Below are 11,485 nucleotides of genomic sequence, written 5' to 3' on the forward strand. Positions count from 1 at the left end.
ATAAAGAGTATGAAATAGGGGACCTAGTAATGTTATAGGTATCCCTTGGAAAGGATTGATGAGGTTCGGAAAGAAAGGAAAGCTAAGTCTATAATTTGTTGGACCCTTGGATATATTAAGACGTTTGGGAAGTTAGCATATGAGCTAGCCCTAACCCCGAACATGTAGCAGGTCGTAACGTGTTTCACGTATCAATGTCAAGGAAGTGTAATTCAGATGCCAGATAAATAAAGGCATATGAGCGCATAGATATGCAACCCGACGTAACCTATATGGAGCAACCAGGAAAGGTTATAGAGTAAAAAGGAACAAGTGCTTAGGAGAAGGATTATCAAACTAGGCAGAGTTTGGTGGTAGAACCACAATGTGGGAAAATTGACTCGAGAGTTAGAAAGTGTAATGCTAAGAAAGTATCCCCATTTGTTTTCTATCTGATTCCGGGACGGAATCCTTTTAAGGAGGGGAGACTGTAATAACCCCAATTTTTGAGAAATTTTGAAACCCTTATGAATAGTGTTTTTGCTGAACGAGAAAACTTTTCATGCCACGCTATGTAGGGGTTCTGTTATTGATCTTATGGGATATTATTAGTACTCTATGTGGTATATAAGTGTATGTAGAGATCGTCAGAATCCAATTCCGAATACTTTGATTTTCCCGGAAATCCACAAGATACGGAGAGAATTGAGTATAAGGTAACAGGATAAAAAGGATTTAAATTAAAGGATTATAGGAGAGGATCATAAAAGGAATACAATATATTGAGAAAGGTTAAGGGAACCTAAGTAATAAGATCCCGGGTATGATCCCTCAAACGATAAACGAAAATGAAAGTTAAGCGAACCGTATAACAGATCAGCGGTCATTAGGCAAACGATTAGGAAGTTAATCAAATGGATTAGTGGGAATGATGTCATCCAACCAATAGAAAGAGGACAAGGAGGGGAGGATTACATCATGAGGATGACATAGGCATGACAAGAAAGGAAGGAGATGTGGTGACTTTTTAACCACACAAAATCAAGGGCAACTAGGTAATTTACTAAATCAAACACAAAAAACAAGCCAACCAAGCCAAGCAAATCATTTTCATCAAAACACAAAAACCATTCTCTCATCCAAGCAAGCTTGCTCTCGGCTTTTACTATTGCAAATGGAGGAGAAATTCAAAATCAAAGATCCAAGCTTCCTAAAGTGGTGAGTTAATTCCCTAATCATCTTTATGCTTAGTTAGGACTATATCATGAGTTTAAGCCATTAATTCCTTCTCAATCTTCTTCATTTAATCAAAGAAGAAGACAATGAATAGTGTTTTCAAGTTTTTAACTTGAAATTTTTCTTGTTTTTCTTGAAGATCCAAGCATTCTTAAGACTTCTCAAAGCTTCTTAAGGCTTCCTAGCTCCTCCCACCACTTCAAGGAAGGTATACCATCTCCAAACCCTAGGTTCCTATATATTATAAGATGATTTTGATTAGTAGGATGATATTGTAGATAGTTGTTGTGATTTAGAGTTTAGGATTTGGAATGGTAGTGAAATGGAATGGTAAATGTTGTGGTTTTGATTTAAAAGAACTTAAGTATGATTAAAGTTAAGTTTAGGCATAAGTATGAATGATTAAATTGAATTGGTTGGGATTGTTATGATGTGATAAGGATGGATGTTGGTTGTATGTTGGATTTGAGGTTGAATCGGGTTGTGATTGTGGGTTGATTGTGAGATGATTTGGAGTTGTTTAAAATTGGGTAATCGCGTAAACATAGCCGTCGTAACGTCCGATTTTCTTTGGACTGTTTTTGTGCATAGCATTAGGACCCGAGAACCCCCTTCTAGTTTATGACCACTGCCATGTTTAGATAGCTCATGTTACGAGCTTCGTTTTGATATGTAGTTCGTTCAATTCCGATACACGGTTTAGGAGAAACGACCGTTTCAAGTAACGGCGTTTCGCGAACGAAACTTTTCCCCTCGCCTTACTTTGAAACATAGGTTAAAGACCAAAATGGGTTAATTAATGTATGAAACATTTATGGTAAGTGTGTTAGACAGTTGGTAAGACACTCGCGAAGGAATCGCTTTAAAACTCGTAAAGGTTAAACTATTAAAAATGGTGGAGCCGAGGGTACCCGAGTGACTTAAGCGAATCAGTGAGCGCAAAACAAGCGTTAGAGTCTAAGTTAGTTAAAGTATAGATTTACAAGTGATTTTGGTTTAATTCCAACTTACTTGTTGTTTATAGGTTACCAGACTCGTCCCGAGCCTTTTATCACCCCAAGTCGCTCAGGCAAGTTTTCTACCCGTTATAACTGTTGTGGTGATGAATATATGTATTTGCATTATCTTGCGATAGATGCATGTTGGTTAATTAGCAAATGTTGTTATATATTGAAGCATGCTGCTATGGTATATATATATGCATGCCTGTTTCGCATTCTTTCCATATATATATCTGTTGATTTAGTTGATAATACCTATACTAGAGGATAGCGGTAATTTGCATATACCCTTAGTACAGGGACCCAAAGGTGAAAATATTTTCTAAAACCGGGAGTCGAGGATCCCGAGTAGATTTTGTATATATGGATATGGATATATATATATATATATATTTATATATATATATATATATATGGTTATAGTTTTCCAAACTATTAATCGAATAAGGTTTATTCGATAACTTTAACTTTATTTTATTATTGAATATTATTTCGAACATTATTCGAAGGCGTATGACTCCTTTATATTAAATGAATATTATTTGAATATTCATTCGAGGGCTTATGACTCTTTTATATTATTTATTGAATATTATTTGAATATTCATTCGAGGGCTTATGACTCAGTTTATACTATTTAATGAATATTATTTGAATATTCATTTGAGGATCTATGACTCCGATTATTTGCTGAGGTATATTCTTTATTTTATTAAAGAATAAGGTGTCAATAATCAAACTTATTTTCGATTATTCAAATAAAGATAATACTTTCATATAAGTATATCTTTGGTTATTTAATACTCGTTTCAAGTATAAGTTTTAATACTTCTACTTCAATTATTTTTATAAAGATTATTCTTTATGGGAATATTATTTAATTAATAATATTCAGTCATTTTCTAAATATTCTGGGGACTGATTTACTTCATTAAATCAGCTTTACTCCAAACACTCTATAAAGTGTTTTCGAGTCTTCAAAATGATTTTTTAAAGTCAGAGCGGATCCCAAAACTCATTTTTATATTTAAGATCTTCTTTTTTTAAGGGGATTTAAATACTCGCTCAAAACCTGGGGAATCCGGCTCTGTGGTGTATTTTATATTCGCAACGAGGTTGCAGTTTTGGTAAATGAATTGATTACTTGCCCAATGTTCGGGAAGTAAGCCCATCTAATTGAGTCGGCATAAGCGACAGGCCGGGGTACGGTCTATTATTATGTAAGTGGTTGGGTGGCAGTCCATCAACGCGTAAGAGGCCGGGTGGCGGTCCAGCACAAGGTCCTTATGAGGCCAGGGTGATGACCGGTGGGGGATTCATCCATCTACTAGTAGAAAAGGTTACTTATTGGTATCTTTGCCTGATCAGCAAGATATCTGGTTTATGCCAAAATTCTTTTCCTTTCCAAAATTCATTGGATGTTTCAAACTCTGTTCATACTTTACATAACAGAGGTTCCAGGAAATGTTTAAGAGATATATATATGTGGATATATACATATCGGGACTAAATAAAGTATCTCGTAACTTTATTTCATTCAATAATATTTCAAAGATTGAATCTATTCAAATCTTGTCTTGTAGTCTCATCTATGTGATGAACTTTTGAAACTGGTTATAACTTGAACGGTGGTAGTTCAAGTAGTATTGGGAAAGATATAAGTATATTGGGGTATTTGGTAACCTCATCTTTTAAACTTATATCTAATTAATAATTGTCTTATGAATGACAAAGATTTTCAGAAAAACGTTAAGACAAGGTTAGATATATGAGATCACCTTGCAACGATATTTTTTTATATACAGTTATACACTGGGACTTTGTGTATATTATGCATGGAAGAGGACTTCCAATATTTTGAAAAGTATATATGTATATATACTGAATATTTTGCGACTTCATCGCATTAAGATATCAAACTTGGTTCATTTCTTTTGACCAAGACTTTCATGAGTATTATGAGTAGGCTCATATATTGTAAATCATTATACATATTATTTTGGTGGGCTTGCTGCTCACCCTTGCTTTATTTCTTCATCACACAACAACAGTTAGGAAAGATGGCCAGACTCCAGCAGACCCAGCGCAAGCGCGTGGGAAGCGTCCCGCATCTTCCCGTTGATGTTGTAGCTGCTATAGCTGCAGAGGTAGATCTATTGTAGATCAGACCATCTACTTTTGAGAATCAATTATGTATAATTATAACTTGTGGCAGATAATGGCAATTAACTGTAAATTTATCAAGTAATCATTTTGGGTTGTAATAACTTTTAAATTGTGGATTCAAAGACTTGTACTTATTTAAATTTCATCTCTGAGACTATAACGGGTTGTGGTGTGTGTTAGTGTGGGGTCACAGCATAAGGTTATTTATTATTAATTAAGTGAAGTGATATTGTGGAAAGAAAGACCGTGACGACCCGGATCCCCGACCCCGGATCTGGGGGTATTACAATTAGGGTTCACATTCTCGAAAATCGGTTCAGTGTTCGTTTCCAAATAATATGTATACTCTTCACTTTGCAAAATTAGGGTTACTCATTTTGGCAACATATTTCATCACATCGTACAATCAAATTTTATATAAAACACACATATATTTATATAGCCACTCGACGTCCCGATAATCATCAGATACGCTCCCGTATTTTCGTAGTTCAATTTCCTGGAAATCGGGTAGCGTTTTCTTTGTTTATCGGACTACCCGTCGAAGCAATTCGACGTCAATCACAACAACCCATCAACCAGACAATTAATGCAACCACCACCATTCAACTTCACAAATAATTTCCCAATTAAATAAATTTCCCGATACAAAATATTATTTTTATTTTTTATATCAAGAAGCTTATTCAGATAATTTCCTGCAAAAATAAAAATAATAAAGAATCAATCTTCAGCAGTACACGCACGCGCGTGCACAACACCAAATTGCAGAAACATGTCGACACCGGAAACAAAGGAAGCAGGGCGACAACAGATCACCGCCAACATATACAAAACACACACTTGATATACATATAGACACGTGTATACATACGGTTTGCATATACATACGGAAAGAAAAAGACAACAAGAAGCCAGACGTGGGGTAACAACTGGAAACAGGCCGGAAATTAAAGAACCAAGGCAGCAATTTTCTTCTTATCGGAATAAACAGAAAACATGTGAAACGGGGTGAGTAAACAGAAGACGGACGGGAGAAGCAAAGAACAGGAAAATAAAATAACAGGGGAGGTTGTGAGAAATTAAGAGAGTAGAGAGGGGAAGAGAGATTGACTGGGGGTAGGGGATGAACACAGGCTCAATTGGGTCTGTGTTTGTCTTATTTTATTATTAATTTTTCTGTTGTCCCCCACGACTGTACTACACATGTACTACCTTTTATATAATTTAAACACATAGCCAAAAAGAATAAAGCAGCCCGATTTAACACAAAATTCGCAAGTAACGAATCATGTCGTGTTTTAAATACTTTCAGAAAATTACCAAATATTTATGCAAATAAATTTGCATTAAATTCACTTTTAAAAGTGAAAACAATTCAATACAATTCCATAATTAATTACACGAACAACCCGGTACCCCATAAATCACGCATACATAATAATAAAACAACACCAACCTGACAAAAGCTATACACATATTTTATTTATTTAATAATTCCATAATTACATATTTAAATAATACAAAAATACTTGAGTCGTTATAACCCATGTGAAAAAGAAATTAGTGAGAGATATGCCAAATCTGGAATTTTCTCTAGATGAAGTTTGTGAGGCTTGTCAAAAAGGCAAAATGAAAAGGTCCTGTCACAAAAGCAAAATTGTGAACTCCATAAGTGCACCACTGTAACTTATTCACAAGGACTTGTTTGGACCAGTTAATATTTTATCTATTTCTAGAAAGAAATATGCACTTGTAATGATGGATGACTACTCAAGGTATACATGGGTAGAGTTTATGCATTCAAAGGATGAAACTCCACATATCATAATTGAACACATCAAAAAGATTGAGAAGCATGATGAAGATCAAAACTGTATGAAAAGATTAAGGAGTGACAATGGCATAAAATTCAGGAATGCAATCTTAAATGAATTCTGCAAAGACAAGGGTATTGTTCAAGAGTTCTCGGCTGCAAGGACACCTTACCAAAATGGGGAAGGAAGAATAGAACTCTAATTGAGGCTGCTAGAACAATGCTGCAAGATGCCAATTTGCCAACAAGTTTTTGGGAAGAAGCTTTCAATACTGCATGCTACACTCAAAACAGATATCTCATCAACAAAAGTATTGGCAAGTCACCTTACTCAATTTTCTCAAAAAGGAAGCCTACTGTGAAACATCTGCATGTGTTTAGAAGCAAGTGTTTTGTGCTAAAAGACAGCTCTGAATATGTGGAAAATTTGACTCTAAAATTTTTGAAACAATTTTTCTGGGATATTCATTGGAGAGAACTGCCTACAGAGTTTATGTGCTTGAACAAAAGAAAATTATGGAGAGCACAATTGTGACTTTTGATGATGACAAGTGTTCAGGCTTGGAATGCCTTGATGAAAATAAAGCTGGAGCCCTTATGTTTGAAAATTTACACTGTGATAGTGATTCTAAAGATGAAGCTCAGATCAGCATGCACAACATAATAAATGAAGAGTGTAATGAGCAAGTGAATCATGAGAATGAAAACTCATCCCACACACCTGAATTTTACGGCACAAACTCAGGGGAAGAAAGAGGAGAAAGTTCTACAAGTTATGCTAGTGGTGAAGAAAATGTAAAAAAATTAAGTCAACAAAATCACACCAGGAAATGGGATAAAAGTCATATAAGAGATGCAATTATTGGTGATCCAAATGCTGGAGTGAGGAATATAAGTGCAACTGTGAATGAATGTCTACATGCATGCTTTCTTTTACAAATTAAGCCTAAGAAAATTGAGGAAGCTCTACTTGATCCTGACTGAATTTCTGCCATGCAAGAAGAGCTAAATCAGTTTGAGAAAAATAAAGTTTGGAAGTTGGTTCCTGCTCCAAAGAACAGAAGCATAATTGGAACAAAGTGGTTGTACATGAACAAAATGGATGAAAATTAAATTGTAACAAGGAACAAAACGAGGTTGGTTGAAAAAGGCTAATCACAGGAAGAAGGAATTGATTATGATGAAACCTTTGCTCCAGTTGCAAGACTTGAAGTAATAAGAATCTTTCTTGCATTTGCTGCACCCTCAAATTTTAAGGTATATCAAATGGATGTAAAGAGTGTATTCCTTTATGGTGAGTTGGAAGAAGAGGTTTATGTGCAACAACCACCTGGCTCTGAAGATCCAGAATTTCCAGATTTTGTTTATCAACTACTCAAGGCTCTCTATGGACTGAAGCAAGTACCTAGAGCTTGGTATGGCACACTGTCAGAATTTCTGCTTAAAAATGGATTCACTAAAGGAACAATTGACAAGACTTTATTCTACAAGTAACATGGTGGTGCTATGATCCTAGTTCAAATATATGTGGATGATATCATTTTTGACTCTACAAATAAAAAATTATGTAAAAGATTCTTAAGACTCATTCATAGTGAATATGAAATGAGCATGATGGGAGAATTAAATTATTTTCTTGGACTTCAAGTTAGCCAAAGAAGTGATGGAAGCTTCATCAGTCAAACCAAGCATGTTAAAGATTTATTGAAGAAATTTGGAATGGTTGATTATTCACCTGCATCAACACCTATGTCTACAGCTATGAAGTTGGATGAAGATAAGAAAGGAAAAAGTTTAAACATTTCAGGTTATAGAGGAATGATTGGCTCTTTGCTGTACTTAATTTTTAGTCGACCAGACATCATGTTTGCAACATGTCTGTGTGCAAGATTTCACACCAATCCAAAGGAATCACATTTGATGGTTGTGAAAAGGATTTTTAGATACTTGAAGGGAACACCTAACTTGAGATTACGGTATCCTAAGGGAACATGATTTGAAGTTGCTGGATACACAGATGAAGATTTTGCTGGATGCAGGGTTAACAGAAAGAGTGCTGGTGGAAGCTGTCAATTTCTTGATCAAAGACTTGTATCCTAGTACAGTACGAAACAACAATCTGTGTTAACTTCCACAGCTAAAGCTGAATATATAGCTACTGGAAGTTGTTGTGCTCAAGTACTTTGGATTAGAAATCAAGTATGGACTATGGCCTAGTGTTACACAATATTCCAATTATGTGTGACAATACTAGTGCCATATCTATTATTGCTAATCCAGTTAATCATTCTATAACTAAGCACATTGATGTAAGGTACCATTTTATTAGAGAACATGCTGTAAATGGTACCATTGAGCTCATTTTTGCTCCAACAGAAAAACAATTAGCTGACATTTTCATAAACCTTTGGATGAAGCAACATGCACTGGACTTGTTAGTGAAATTGGAATGTTAAATTCTTCATCCTATAAGGCAAGAACTCATCTAATATGGTACAATAGATTAATTTCTGATAAATCAAAATTAATTTGATTTAATTGGAAATTTACTGGAATATGAGTTATAAGTATTTCAGAATTCTCCGTATATTTATTTTCAAAACTTAAAATTCAACTCGGAATTTTTCAAATTCTGAGAAAAACTGTCTAAATATTAATTTACATTCTCAATATATGAAATTAACATGAGACATAAATTAAAAGAACAAAAGTATATAGAGAACTGAGTTCTTGATAAATCTAAATGACTTCTCGAAAAGTCATTTTGAGACTTCCTGATAGAGTTCTCGATAAGTCTTTTTCCTGACTTCTCGAAGGACTTCTCTACAAGCCTCATTATGACTTCTCGATAAATCTTGTAGAGATCTCGACATATGATTCATTCATAGAGTTCTCTACAAGTATATATTTTAGACATCTCGATAACTTAGAACTAAAATAATTTAATTTAATAAATTATTTTAGTAAAATACTTTTGATATAAAATCATTCTAATTTTATTTTAATTTATTCAAATAAAAAAATTGGAAAAACTCAGTCCATTCAGGACAAACTGGGTATTTATTTGACGTCTCGATAACACACTATCTAGTTCTCGACAAAAGTCATGAAAGTGACATATCGATCTGTATCTATTCTTTCACGTGACTTCTCTATAAGCAAATCTCAAACGTTTATTCTTACTTCTCGACAAGTCACTTATCTTTTTCTATAAATACCCAGACATCTCGACATAACCCCTCTTTACACTTTCGAAATCTCAATTGACCTAGTTTTTGCAAACCTCAACCGTTCTCTCTCATTCAAATTCTTTCTCTTTCAAATGACTTACCCACTCAAATTCAAACACTTACAATTGCATCAAACACTGTTAGAGCTGTTATCCATAAGGATGGTACCAACTACCTAGCTTTAACAGATGTTAACCAAGTTCTTGACAGTTTCAAAAGATTTGTCAAATTTTTGTCTGAGACATACTTTGCAGGTGCTTTGACTGCTAATCCTGTTCTGTACATGGATGTTCTCAACGAATTCTAGAATTCAGTCATGTTTAGGAAATTGTGCATGAGACTCAGACTGTATCTTTGGTGGTGAACTGCTCAATCGAAGGCCAACAAGTGGAATTTGATGAAAATGATGTCAACAAGGCACTGAGAATCTTTATTGACAACATGGTGGATGTACCAATTCAACAGGAGTTAGCTAAATTTATGGATATCATAAATTACAGTGAGAAGATCAACCTTGCCAGCTTGAACAAGAATCATCTAAGGAGGGAATGATCATTCTTGTTTGACTCAATAGTGAGGGCCTTCACCTACAGGAAGACTGGTATGACAATATATCTAGTGTGGTTCAAAAGATGGTGTTCTCCATGGCTCACAATAGGCACATTAATGTGGGGCTATTGATCCTGGAAGAACTCAACACGAGGCTCACAATGCCTTTGGCCACAAGAGGTAAGGAAATTTTCTTTCCTAGGTTTATTATGTATACTTTAAATCATATAGTTGCAGACATACATTTACTTAATGGTATTGATAGGACTAAAATAGGCAACTGTAAACAAGTGTCCAAAATTTTATTTGGTTCACTAATTACAAAGAATAAGTTACCTGTAGGTTTGAGAATCACTAACTTTATGTTAGAAAGATTAAGGACCTACCCTTACCGGCATAAGGTCAAATGTTATATCTAATACATTTATGGCTCCTGTACATGTGAAAGTACAAAAACAGGAAAACCAACAGGGGCCTTCCACAACTGACACCCTTCCTTCACTACCACTAGAAGCTAGGAAACCAACCACTTCATTCTCTCAACAGGATGGAGTGAGTAAAAAGAAGAGAAAGAATGCACCCTTAACAGTAATTACTGAGAGTGGTGAGGAACAAACAGAAACTGAGTCTAACCTAGTCAGAAAACCAAAGAAAGAAAGGTGAGATGACCACTCATGGAGCCACCTCTTTATTTTTCCAAAAGGATGCAGTTGTAAAATAGGGAATTAAACAGACTCTAGAGGCATCCTCTCAACAGGGTGTTTCTATTGAACAAAACACTCTCCCTAGTGCAATATGTAAAAATTCTGCACCACAACTTGAACACTCTCAAGTTAATGAAAGAAGGAATAAGGTTGGCACTAACACTGAGAGCACATCACTTGAAGCTCCCTCATCCATTTAGGGGGAGCTGCCAACACTCAATGCTAACATCACTAATCTCATATCCCAAATTTCTTCTCCATATAATAAAACACTTGAATCCACTTCTCAAGTGTTGTCAACATCAAGTGACACAGTTCTAGAGACTGTGTTCACCACCCAGGAACCACATTCAGATGGTGAGAGGCTACTAGCTGGGGTAGACCTTGATGACCCCATCAAAACCACAGGGGTTTCATCAGTTTTCACAAAAGATCCTATGGATGTTTCTCAAGTACCTTCATACGCTAAACAATCTTCACAGATTGAAAGGTTTGAGGGTAATACTCCTGAGGGGGAGCTATCTAAATCCTCTCCAATTCAATTGGAGGTTCCTCAGGTAGGGATAACTCCCCTCAAAACTCTGGCTGAAATTGTATTGTCAATAAAAGTTGGGAGTAAAATTCCCAATGATCCAACCATTGGGAAGGAAAGTATAGCACATTTAAGTGCCAGTTCTTTGCAAGAAGAACAAGGTTTTGAGGCCATGGTACATGACAGGAACCTGGTCAAATCCCCTCCAATTCAAATGGAGGTTCCCATTATTGGTGAACAAGACAGTGTCACAACCACAGTTCCAACTGTGA

This window comes from Apium graveolens, chromosome 3, assembly GCF_009905375.1.
Source record: "Apium graveolens cultivar Ventura chromosome 3, ASM990537v1, whole genome shotgun sequence".
In the NCBI taxonomy this organism is placed as follows: Eukaryota; Viridiplantae; Streptophyta; class Magnoliopsida; order Apiales; family Apiaceae; genus Apium; species Apium graveolens.